Genomic DNA, 12,064 nt, shown 5'->3' on the forward strand with positions numbered 1-12,064 from the left:
TCTCCATTGCTCTTTAATTTTGCCTTAGAATATGCTGTTAGGAAGGTAAAAGAAACTAAAGAAGGACTAAAATTAAATGGTGTGATCAGTTGTTAGCATATGCAGATGATGTAGACTTATTGGGGGATGATGTGAATACAATTAAGAATAATGCTAAAATATTTTTTAAAACTGCTAAAGAGATAGGTTTGGAAGTTAACAAAGAGAAAACTAAATATATGCTTACAGGCCGAAACCAAGTGTTAGGTAATAATCAAAATCTAATTATTGATAACAACTCGTTTGAACCAGTTTCCAAATTCAAATACTTAGGAGTAATATTAACAAATGAAAATTATATTAAAGAGGAAATAAAAAGTAGGCTTAATTCAGGAAATGCATGTTACTTCTCTCTTCATAAATTTTTGTCTTCTCGTTTAATATCTAAGAAACTAAAAATTAAAATATACAAAACAGTAATTTTGCCTGTAGTATTATATGGATGTGAAACTTGGTCCCTTACATTGAAAGAGGAACATAAATTGAGAGTATTTGAAAATAAGATCCTTAGGAAAATCTTTGGACCTAAAAGGGATGAGGAGACAGGTGAGTGGAGAAGGTTACATAATTTAGAACTACATAATTTGTATTCATGTCCAGATATTATTAGAATAATTAAATCAAGAAGACTTAGGTGGGCAGGCCATGTGGCACGAATGGGAGAGGAAGAGGAGTTTACATGATTCTTGTTGGGAAACCTGATGGTAAGAGACCTGTAGGAAGGCCAAGACGAAGATGGAGGGACAACGTTGAGATGGACCTAAGGGAAATCGGTAGGGATGGAAAAGAGTATATAGAACTTGCTCAAGATAGGGACAGATGGAAGGCCTGTGTTGCTGCAGCCATGAACCTTCGGGTTTAAGAAGGCTAGGGAGTTAGTTAGTTAGTTAGAGCAAAGCAAAATAAGACAGAGAGAGAAACGTGAGTTATGTTGCCAAAAGCTCCAAGATCGTAATGAACTGGGAAAAATCTTGCAAGAAAATGACGTACGCGACTTGACAGAACCCCGAAGCCGAAAGGAATTTTTCTTTATTATCCGTCGCATGATGCTGCCTGGTTTGAGGCAAGGATATTGATATGGACTGGAACTGCAAAAGTGCAAGGAAATATGTACTTCCCCATTCTAGAAAAATAAGGATGTTGGGCAGTGTTTGTAATGCCTTAGTTGATTGATTGATTGATTTGCTTTATTTTACATCGTTTTTTGTGCCACTTTTGGCTAATTTGCGAAGATGGGGATGAGTGATGATATGATGAAATTGATGAATGGATACTCACAAACATCCATGCCCAGGCCGGGATTCGAACCCGGGACCCCTGACGTCGTAGCGCGATGTGCTAACCACTACGCCACGGGGGCCGGCGTATTTCCTTAGTAACAAGGGAAATTAGAATATAGGAAATGTTGTTGTAAAGAATAGTTCCTGTGTGCTACATTCAAGTTGTTTATTATTATTATTATTATTACTATTATTATTATACCTTGTTTTGGTACCGCTGTAGCTCAGTCATTTGGGCGTCTGACTACCATGCGAGAGACGAGAGTTCGATCCCCAGCGGGGAGAACCGTGATATTTTCTACCTGTACAAGCGGCTCCGGCGCCCAACCAGCGTAGTCTAAAGTGGGTACCTTGAGGAAACTCTGGGGATTAAAGGCGGCCAGGAGCGTGGTGCTGATCACATCACTCCCACCTTCGTCAGTGATCAAGAAATTGTGGGGTCCTAACTCCACGCCCCCTATACGCATTCATGACATAGTCAAAGCACAGAGGAGCACTTTCTTTACTTTATAATACCTTGCGTAACATTGTGTTATTAAGGACAGCCAGGGCATTATCTTCCACTCAATCAACATGCAGGCAAAATACAGCACACTTGGTTAAAACAAAACAGGCAATAATACACATTAAAAATATACAAACAGATATAAGCATGAAAGAAAACGAAACAGACACTTCCTATTTACAGCAATATTAGGTCGCTGCCCCCCTAACGGTACAAATAGCGGATCTCCATGGCGTAGTGGTTAACACAGTACGATACGACACCAGGTGTCCCGGGTTCGCATCCCGGCCTGAGGTGTTCTTTGTAAGCGCCCCTTCATCAATTTCATTATATTATCACTCATCCGCATCGCCGCGATTAGCCAAAGTGGCAGAAAAGCGACACTAAATAAAAAATCTAATGGTACAAATAAACGACGCCATCTAAGCAGCCGAACCAATCAGCCATGCGTCTACACTTTGAAGAAACCTCGCTGTTCATGAAGGCATCCTCTGTACCACGAGTGACATATGTGCAAGAGGAGTTAGCCAGCTTATCAAATCTTTATTGTGAAGAGGATCGCTTCTCCAATGCACTCTACCCTAAACTATAGCCAAGAGGGGGAATGACGTGCGAACCTTTCGTCTGAAAAGAACACCCTTCGTGAATCTCACCCAATTGCCACTTACTGTCTTGCATAATGGAAACGGGGACAATGCGACGGAAAAAAAGAGCCATACAGTGGTTTTTTTCCTGTAATGCACGACTCTCTATACCAGAAAGAGGAGAGGAAAATCTACAAAAAACAACAAAAAACAACCCCTTCTGGGTTCTGGGATATTTATCCCCCTTTATGCCTTTTAACGTTGTCGCGTTGTAGTTCAATTTGAATGACGTTGTGGCGAGGTTTGCGCTAGTAACAGCTGTGATAATTGCTATGTGTTTGTCGTACATATCTCCGTTCGTCCACTTAATCTAGGGAAAAAAAGAGAGGGAACAGCGGTGAAGGGGAGGGGGGGGGGTTGAGGAACGGAAATGAGAATGCATCCAGTCTCTAATTTCGTGGAATACATTTCGGTTCCGAAACAAATATTCATGCGATAATAAAGCGAGTGGGAACAGGAGGGAAACGGTGGCTAATAAAATCGTTAAGTAGGAGAGAACAGGAGCGTGGTAAAGAATGGGGGATGGAAACAAATGCAAACGCTGTGAACGCGTTTAAGTGGTATGTAACTGATCTTCAAAGCGTGGTGAAAGGGACAAAAAGGTTGGTATTGTATTGTAGTTATCTGACGCCCATTTTCTACGTGCTCAGGATGATCGCGACGATGAACGGGGAAATAATTCTTAACTTCTTATCCACCACTTCATTTTGCACACATGTTACTATTATTGATTTTCATCTTGCTGGTTTTGTTTGATTGATTGATTTTATTGATTTATGTACAGTAAGGCTAATCGAGAATGGACCTACAGTTTAAAGTGGATTCAAACCACTATGTGCCTTTACCGGGTATCAAACCTGGGACTTCTTGATTTCAAGACGACGACGTTCTCACTACACTACCTGGAGGCATCTTTCTTCTTACTGCATTTATTACAATATAGAGTATGAGAGAGTAGGGATTCGCCTGTAAAAGGAACTGTTGTTCTTTCGATACACGCAAATCAAGGGGTCCCGGGTTCGATACTCGGTTGGAGACATATAGGGATCCGGATCCCACTTTAAACTGTAGCCGCAAGTCGACACAAAAACTCTAACATGACAGCAGCAATTAAAAGCGAATGAGGATGACGTCACATTTGACAGAGTTGTCAAATTGTAGACTCCGTCCTCCCTCGGATTAAAGATGGCCCTGGTACTGTACGATTATTTTATGCCCAAATTTGCAAATTGCCAATCAAAATGTGTCAGTCTTAATGAGGACACCCTGTATATCTAAGAAAGGAGGTGTTGGGAATTGGTATCTGGAGAAAAGGAGTGGTCAACTGCAGCATACGGAAATAAGGAGCAGTAGTTGAGATTGGTATGCGAAAGCAAAACGGCGGTACACATTAGTATGTGCAAAAAATGGGACGTTGATTCGAATAAAGATTGTTAGTCGCTGACGTAGAGCTTTACAAGCAGCATGCCGTTCTGACTTCGTGACACAAGAGTAAGCATTAGCAGCTTCTCGTCGTCAAATTTCCGGATGACGTCACGGCTCTAAGCACAAAATGAGAAATTTACCGTCACTTTGAGGCATTCACAAGCCAACCGTCGGTTCTTTGATCGCGACTCCTTTAGTTAATGTTTGCCAATGGCTGCAGAGATTCGCCCTTCTCCGCGCGCCCTATAATCGCGTTACGCACTCCAAGGGACGCCGCACGAGACAGATCGCGGCATTCTTGAGGCGGCGGCCCTTCAATTACAGCTCGAACGGCCCCATGATGGAATGCGACACTCGACCAGACGTAAACTAGTCACGAATTTTCGTCCCCGCAAACCTGGACCGCAACGTCCGAGAGCATCTCAGGAGAATTGGCCGCATCGCACGGTTCTTGTTTACAACCCCTGGCAGAGCCACAGTGGCGCACTCTTTTGGGATTTGGACGAAACATGGCCGAGAGAAATTTTACAGGGTTTTGTGTGGCGCTGCGATCGTGTTTCTGCGGTTCGTGCGCCAAGTACGAAAGCAGTATGTGGAAAGTATCCGAAAAGGAACGGGTAACAAAGCGGAACGGAGGAAAATACAATTTGAGCTATCCTGAAAAGCCAGGCAACACACTTAACACGTATGTATTTCGGGTGGCTAACATGCAAGGGGAAAGAGATGCAATGTTAATATCCATTTGAAAAACCCGATAAAAAATGAAACAACTTTTTCTAGTGTGTGTACGAATCTGTTAGATGAATGGATCCTGTATCTTAGGAACAGCGACAACTAAAGGCAGGAAAGCTGTATTGGATAAAGTCCAGCAACGAATTGGACCTGCATGAAAATTATGCACACGCGAATCTTTTATATCAAAAACATTAATCACTAAGCTATTGAGGAATTCAGGGTGGTACATTTGCCTCACAACCAACGGTTGACCCACGTAAAAATTATGATAAAACTTGATGGATTTTACTACAAATCAACACAAACAGATTCTATACGTTTTCTCAACGCATTTTTATAATCTTTCAAACTTGTAAATTATTTCTTGAATCAATATCTAGTGACGATAAAGCCGGTTCCAGTGGCGGAGTGGTTAGCTGATTGCGCCACAGCGCTAGGGATCCCGGGATTCGAATATCGGCCTGGGCATGGATGTTTGTGAGTGTCCATTCATCAATTTCATCATATCATCACTCATCCCCATCTTCGCAATTAGCCAAAAGTTGCACAAAAAGCGAAGTAAAATAAATCAAATCAATCAATCTTTTGACGATAATAAATAAATGAATTATAATATTTGATGCAGAAAAATAAACATCCTGAATCTTGTGAATTACGAAACTCCAACTATAAATTTTCACTAGTAATTCTGAGTGTTTAGAATTTTAAGCAGTAAAAATAAAAGGTATTTTATTTGCAGGAAGATTGTTTACCATTACAGAACGTGACTGAAAACGCCCCAATAAATATTTTGACCATATCTACGACAGCGAAATCGTCTGGTGGGAACACTGAATGTTACTAAATGTTTCTCACATACTTGGAACAATTAGTTTGCTTAGCTTAAAAATATATGCTGACTAATACATATTGTTCTTCTTATTTATCTTGTTTACTTCATATGAAAATTAGCATTTTATTCTGTAAACTGTTAACTATCACATTGTACATTTATCACTATACGAATAATTTGCTTTCGCCTCTAAACTCTCTGCCATCTAGGTTGGGAAATTGAAGCGTATGTTTTGATTATTACAAAATGTAATCGACTCACCTAATTGCAGATACTGCTCAAGCAGGATCAGAACGTATAAAAAATAGACTGGGTATGTATATGGCAAATTGGTTAGAGAATCGATATAAGAGGGGGTAAATCTTTGTATATAAAATATCATCATTAACTGCATTATTGATGGGTATTGGGTATTCTTACAAGAAACATTTAGAATATATATATATATGCCCAAATATAATGGGAAATGTGTTCTTTCTCCATTTAATTTCGATGTGGACTCTAATTATAGACATGTCTTACACTGATTTATGATTATTTAGTTGTTTTGAGCAGAAAATCACACAGGACATTGACAACAATTGGTGTTTACTGTGCGCGATGTTAGGTTCATTACCTGCCTCGACTTTCAGATTAATATCCCATCCAATAACGTTATAAAACTAGCATTTGAGCATCACACTAGCTGATCTCGTTGCCTTCCACCTACGAGTACAAAATGACTTAATCCTTTCATCACACGGATATATCTTGATTTACCTCTTCTGTTCTACATGTCAGAGCGACTTGTCACTGCTCTGATCTACTTTACACCTCTCCCTGCCCTTCCCGTGATGGTCGCAAGATGGAGCCATCATCAATCTAACCGAGCGTCATCTAATTCTAGTCGACACTTCTAACTATCAAACTCACTGCATCAGGGAAAGAGCAGAATTTCTTTTCCAATTTATTTTGACAAAAGTGATAACGTGCCAAAACGGGTTTAAACTAGCTCATTATTTAAATCTAAAAGCACAATGGAATTATGCACTTTAATAACCTCAAAATGTGCCTGTGTTGAAAAAAACCAGCACTAAAGAAACATACATATAAAAAGTAGCCCCACACGCCATTCCTGTCACTGCCGTCACTCATACGGAACAAACACGTGTACATGATTGGCATCCTGTTGTTCTGCATATTCATAACCAGATGGTGGCTGTCAATACATCCGTTTACCTGTTACCTTGTACAAGACTACTCCGTACACGGTGGTGAGGTATAGGAACTACAGGATGTAACATTTGAAGGACAGAGAATGAAATTATAGGGACAAGAAGCAGAGTTTCCTTGCTAAACGTATAGAATCCTCATGATTCAGTAATTGGTTACTGAGGAGGGAGCAAAATACAGGACGTCACGGAACTGTTGATCAAATAGGTAATGGGTGGGATCTACTGTTACGGTGAGCGAGCTTATCTCGCGGTATAGCTACCGATTGTTTGCTTTCTTTGTGTCCCTTCAGTACTTTCATATCAACATCATCAGGTTCAGATATAGAAGTGCGACGAGCGGTGCTTCGGTTCTGGGCCTCCATTTTCAAAGGTCTCCATAGGAAGGAGAAATGGCTTTGATTTGAATTTTCTTAATGAACGTCGCTTTTCTGCCACTTTTGGCTAATCGCGACGATGAGGACGAGTGATAATATGATGGAATTGATGAAAGGACACTCACAAAGAACAACCATGACCAGGCCGGGATTCGAACCGTAGCGCGCTGTGATAACCACTCCGTCACCGACGAAGTAGTTTTGAATAATAAAAACACGGTTACTGGAAGGTGACAAAAAAGAAAGAAGGACAAACAATTATGTTGGAGTAATTGTAACAATTAAGGGAATAATAAATGTATGTATAGTTAACCCCGGGCTCCCCAAATATAAAACTCCTGCCTAATATGATCATTAGAGCCCGGAAGTTTGGCAAAATGCCTCTTTTTATCTACTGCATATATTGATAAAAATGTTTCCGGATATACGTTTTTTATGTTGTTTCGAATGTTTTAGAAGCCTTTTCATTTTGCCTATTTTGCCTATTTGGGACCCCACTGCCTATTTTTAATTATAATGCCTTTTTTTGCCTTGGACCATTCTTTTTAAAAAAAAGTGTTTATATAAATTATTTTTCTCCTAAAAAACGTTGTTGGCATTTATTTTTCTTCCGTTTATTATGTGAATAATTTTCGCCTTATTTAAGTAATATTGAACTCACGCATGTTTCAACATTGCTGAAGGAGAAACGTGTGAGAAAAGGTATTTCATGCTGATTTAGGATATTGCCTTCCGTTTAACATTTCCTTGTGCATGATTGACTGCTGAAAACCTGTTGCAGAACATCTGCACTATTACCTCATCACGTCCAGCGTCTATGTCAGGACGTTATTGACAAACAGCACTAATGCCCAAGGGCCTTTGCATGGATTCCAAAATCAAGTTCTCTATCTTTAGTTTAGTTCTGCACTTTGGAGGGAAAGGATCGTGTAGTTGTCATCATGCCGAAATTTAGTGTGCCATTAAGTGGTAAGTTACATGGTTACGTGCGTGAATTTGGTGAAAATTGAAATGCTCTTCCCAATGTAGATTTTAACATTTTGCCATAAATTATAGATAAAAGTAAGCGACTTCCAAATGTGCCTTTTTTTCGGTTTATTTTGCCTCTTTTTATTTTAGTGCCTATTTTCCACATTATAAATGCCTTTCTGCCTGCCTATTTTAACGAAAATAAATGCCTGAACTTCCGGGCTCTAATAATCATTATTCACACCCATGCTCGCAATAATTAGGAAATATAGACGAGGAATAGAATACAATACCGTATTTACTAGTGTATAGGCTGCCAACATCCGCGGCGGAGTGGATAGTATACTGCGCTACGACGCCAGGAGTCCTGGGTTCGAATCCAGGCGTGGGCATTGATGTTCTTTGTCAGTGTCCTTGCATCAATTTCATCATATCGTCACTAATCCTCATTTTCGCGATTAGCCAAAAGTTGCAGAAAAGAGAAGTAAAATAAACCAAAATCAATCAATCATGTATAGCCTGCACCAAATTACCTAAAATCAGATTCGAGATTACTAAAAATCACACATATAAGCTGAATTATTCGACCAAAAAACAGCCCACCCAGAGATGTTCTGAAGAACGAATTGAACCAGAAAGAGTTTGATTTTACGAACTGGATCAATAGACCAATCAAACGAATTGTGCCTAAATTACGCCTCATTACGCCCGTACCGTCAAGACAAAGATGGGAGCCCTGTTCGCCCCCGGCAGCTACCTACGAAGCCTATACAAATTGCCTCTTAGCCGACACAACAGACGATACTTTTTATTTCTCCACCGTCAAGGCACTCCTCGGTAGATCGAACCGTCCACCTCTTCATTACCGGACGACATGAAAGGAAGCCGGCGACTCATTCAACGAACCAATTAAACCGTGAACAACGCAGTTAAAACTTTGACCGCACGAGACGGCGGAGGCTGTCAGGACAAAACAAAACACCTCGCGTAACAAGGTCGACGGATGAATAAAACATAGACGCAAAGACTCTCCCCCATTTATTAAGCCCAAGAGAAAAGTCTCGTGTCACGGAAGGAGGGGAGGGCGGGAGTGACTGAGTGAGTAAGAGGTTTGCCGTGAGAGAGGGGGAGATATGCAGAAGAGGGAGGAGTATTGCAAACCAGGAGTGACCCACACACACAGGCAGACAGACAGAGAGAAAAGAGCAATGGGGATACAGATGCACATACAGGCATACAACATTAAAAAAGCCCATGTAGAGTTAAGTGTACAACGTTCATTAGTCTAGGTATTTATGCTAAGGGGTTTTATTAAACCTAAAGCAATATTTTACTTAATCCGTGAATTCGTCAATCACTCGCATTACATTCTTCCCGATGGCGTAGTGGTATCGTCGTCGCCTTGTAATCAAGGTGTTCCGGTTTCGATACCTGGCGGAGGCGCATTGCACAGTTGTTCCGTTCGCACTTTAAACTGTAGGTCCAGTCCCGATTACCCTCTCTGTGTATAAAGCGGACCTAAAACATCAATTCAAACAAACTCAGAATGTAACTGACAACGAGCAGGTCGTTCTCCTCCTTAATAGTGCAATATAAACCCTGTCAACGCTATCCACAAGCCGGCCCCCGTGGCAGAGTGGTTATCACATCGCGCTACGACGCCATGGGTCCGGTGCTCGAATCTCGGCATGGGCATGGATGTTTGTGAGTGTCCATTCATCACGTCACACTCATCCCCATCTTCGCATATTAGCCAAAAGTGGCACAAAAATCGAAGTAAAATAAAGCAATTCAATCAATCAATCAACAGTATCCACACACACACACACACACACACACTCACACACACACATTAAACAATATCAGCATGGATTGTAGATTTTGAGATAGGGAAGAAGACATCGATGTGAATAAAAAGACCGGGATGAGGGAGGGAGAGAAATGGGAGATTTGAAGATAGAGACTAACTGGAAAGAAGAGAATGAGAGAAAATAAATAGAAGAGATCAAGGGCAGGAAGAAAAGTTAGTGTCCAGCCCGACGCTCCTCCATTCCCCGTGGCGAGTTGGGGAAAGATAAGTCTGTCCGCTGGATGGTTGCAGGACGGGGAGAAAACGTAGCATTACGCTTATGGGAGTATTAGTTTACTTGTCCTCTTGGAAATACCACACTTCCGATGGCGTAGAAAAACACACAAACGGCAAGAGGACACGTTGAAGGTTTGATTTGTCGTAGGAAAAGGTCAAAAAAGTGAATTGAAGTTGTTATATTTTTTCTCCACAAGGAATGCATGGGAATCTGAAAGTTCTTACTTATCATACTTTTAAAATATTGTGTACAGCTTTGTTTCCAATTGCATCATGGGAGAAATTAATACTCTTTTGTATAGTTGGGTTTGTTTTTAGTAGCAGTGCCTATTCCGAATTTACTGAAATAAATGCACACGTGGTGCGAAACTGCCTTAAGCATATATATATATATATATATATATATATATATATATATATATATATATATATATATATATATATATAGAGAGAGAGAGAGAGAGAGAGAGAGAGAGAGAGGAGAGAGTAAGGGGAAAATAGAAGCGAGAGACAAGACAAATAGAACGTAATTGAAGACAATATCCTATCCGAAACCACTAACTTGATCATGGGATTATCAAATTTTGAAACTCTTGTGTAACAATATGGACACTATCTCTCCGCGAAGAACAGACAATGGCACCATCTCGGATCCTCCGGGGAACGAAAAGTCCCGGAGCTTATTACCGGACACGTCTCCGGTACTCCTGCGGATTTTCCTCAAACTCCGGCCGACCAGATCCACTTCCGCCGACCCTGAGTGTTTACGATGGATCAACTACAAGATAACGCACTCCACTTAATACAGACACTCACATACCGTCTCGTTTGTTCGTGGATCAACTAAATGATTATGTCAAGGGGAAGAGCAACTTATGGCGAATACGTATCAGGTTTACTTTGATCTTACAATTATTTTGTCCATAGATGGACCATTCGTGAGGATGGAGATGACAGTATCAGGTCAGTTTCAAGATATATGAGGAAAATCTCATATGAAGAGGTCTGTTCTTCAGAGCATCACATAGTTATCTTTAAAATCAATAACACTTTCATACTTTGGAGTTAGTTGTTGCTGCTATTTCACTGCTGTATGTTACTGTAAACTTCACGATATTGTACAGTAACTGTTTCTTGGTAATTTACAAAAACAGGACATAATCGTTCTTTTTATTGCGCTGTAGTTCGTGCACCCCCACACACACGCCACTAGCCGTTCCCCAGCACTTTGTCGTCATCCGCTCAGAGCAGGGATGTCAAACTTGAAAACTAAATCACCCTCAATCAACCAAATACTTGTCAATTTTCAACACGGTTGCGACAGGATTCATGCAAGTGGGGGTACGAGGACTTCCTGGACACACTGTATATATGGACCTCCCTGATGGTGGTAACGTCGTCGTCCTCTAATCAAAGGGTCCCGGGCTCGATACCCGGAGGCACATAGTGGTCCGGATCGGATTGCAGATTAAACTGTAGGTATAGTCTGGATTAGCCTTTCTGTGAGTAAAGTGGACTTAACAATTAAAAAAAAAAAACAATATATGTATAAAGGTGAGATATAAGTTGCTTTCCCCAGAAATTCATTTTCAATTTTCATACTTGTAACACATATAAGACTGTCATATCCAGTATTTAAACAGTTAAAAAAAGTAAAAAAAAGGTAAAGTGTTCCCCTGTGCATAGCACCACGCCATGAAAGCGTATGGGGGGTGTGGGGGTAACGCCCCACACTTTGTTGATCCGGTCGTGAGTGGGGTGATGTGATCAGCATCACGCCCCTGACCGCCTTTACCCCCCAGGGTTTCCCCCAGGTACCCATGTTATTCGACGCTGGGTGGACGCCGGGGCCGCTTCCATCGTTAGAAAAGTTCCCGGATTTGAACCGGCCGGGGATCGAACCCGGGACCTTTAGCATGGTAGTCAGACGCGTTACCGATTGAGCCACCGCGGCCATATTA

The 12,064-nt window shown here is 41.0% G+C and overlaps 1 protein-coding gene across 1 annotated transcript in view; it reads right to left on the reverse strand.

Annotated features, from left to right (window-relative positions):
* mmd (disintegrin and metalloproteinase domain-containing protein mind-meld) overlaps window positions 1–12,064 on the reverse strand; it is a 608,670-nt gene that overhangs the window by 289,687 nt on the left and 306,919 nt on the right. The window lies entirely within an intron of this gene.

The sequence above is a fragment of the Lepisma saccharinum genome, chromosome 4, assembly GCF_977018435.1.
Source record: "Lepisma saccharinum chromosome 4, izLepSacc3.1, whole genome shotgun sequence".
Taxonomy (NCBI): Eukaryota; Metazoa; Arthropoda; class Insecta; order Zygentoma; family Lepismatidae; genus Lepisma; species Lepisma saccharinum.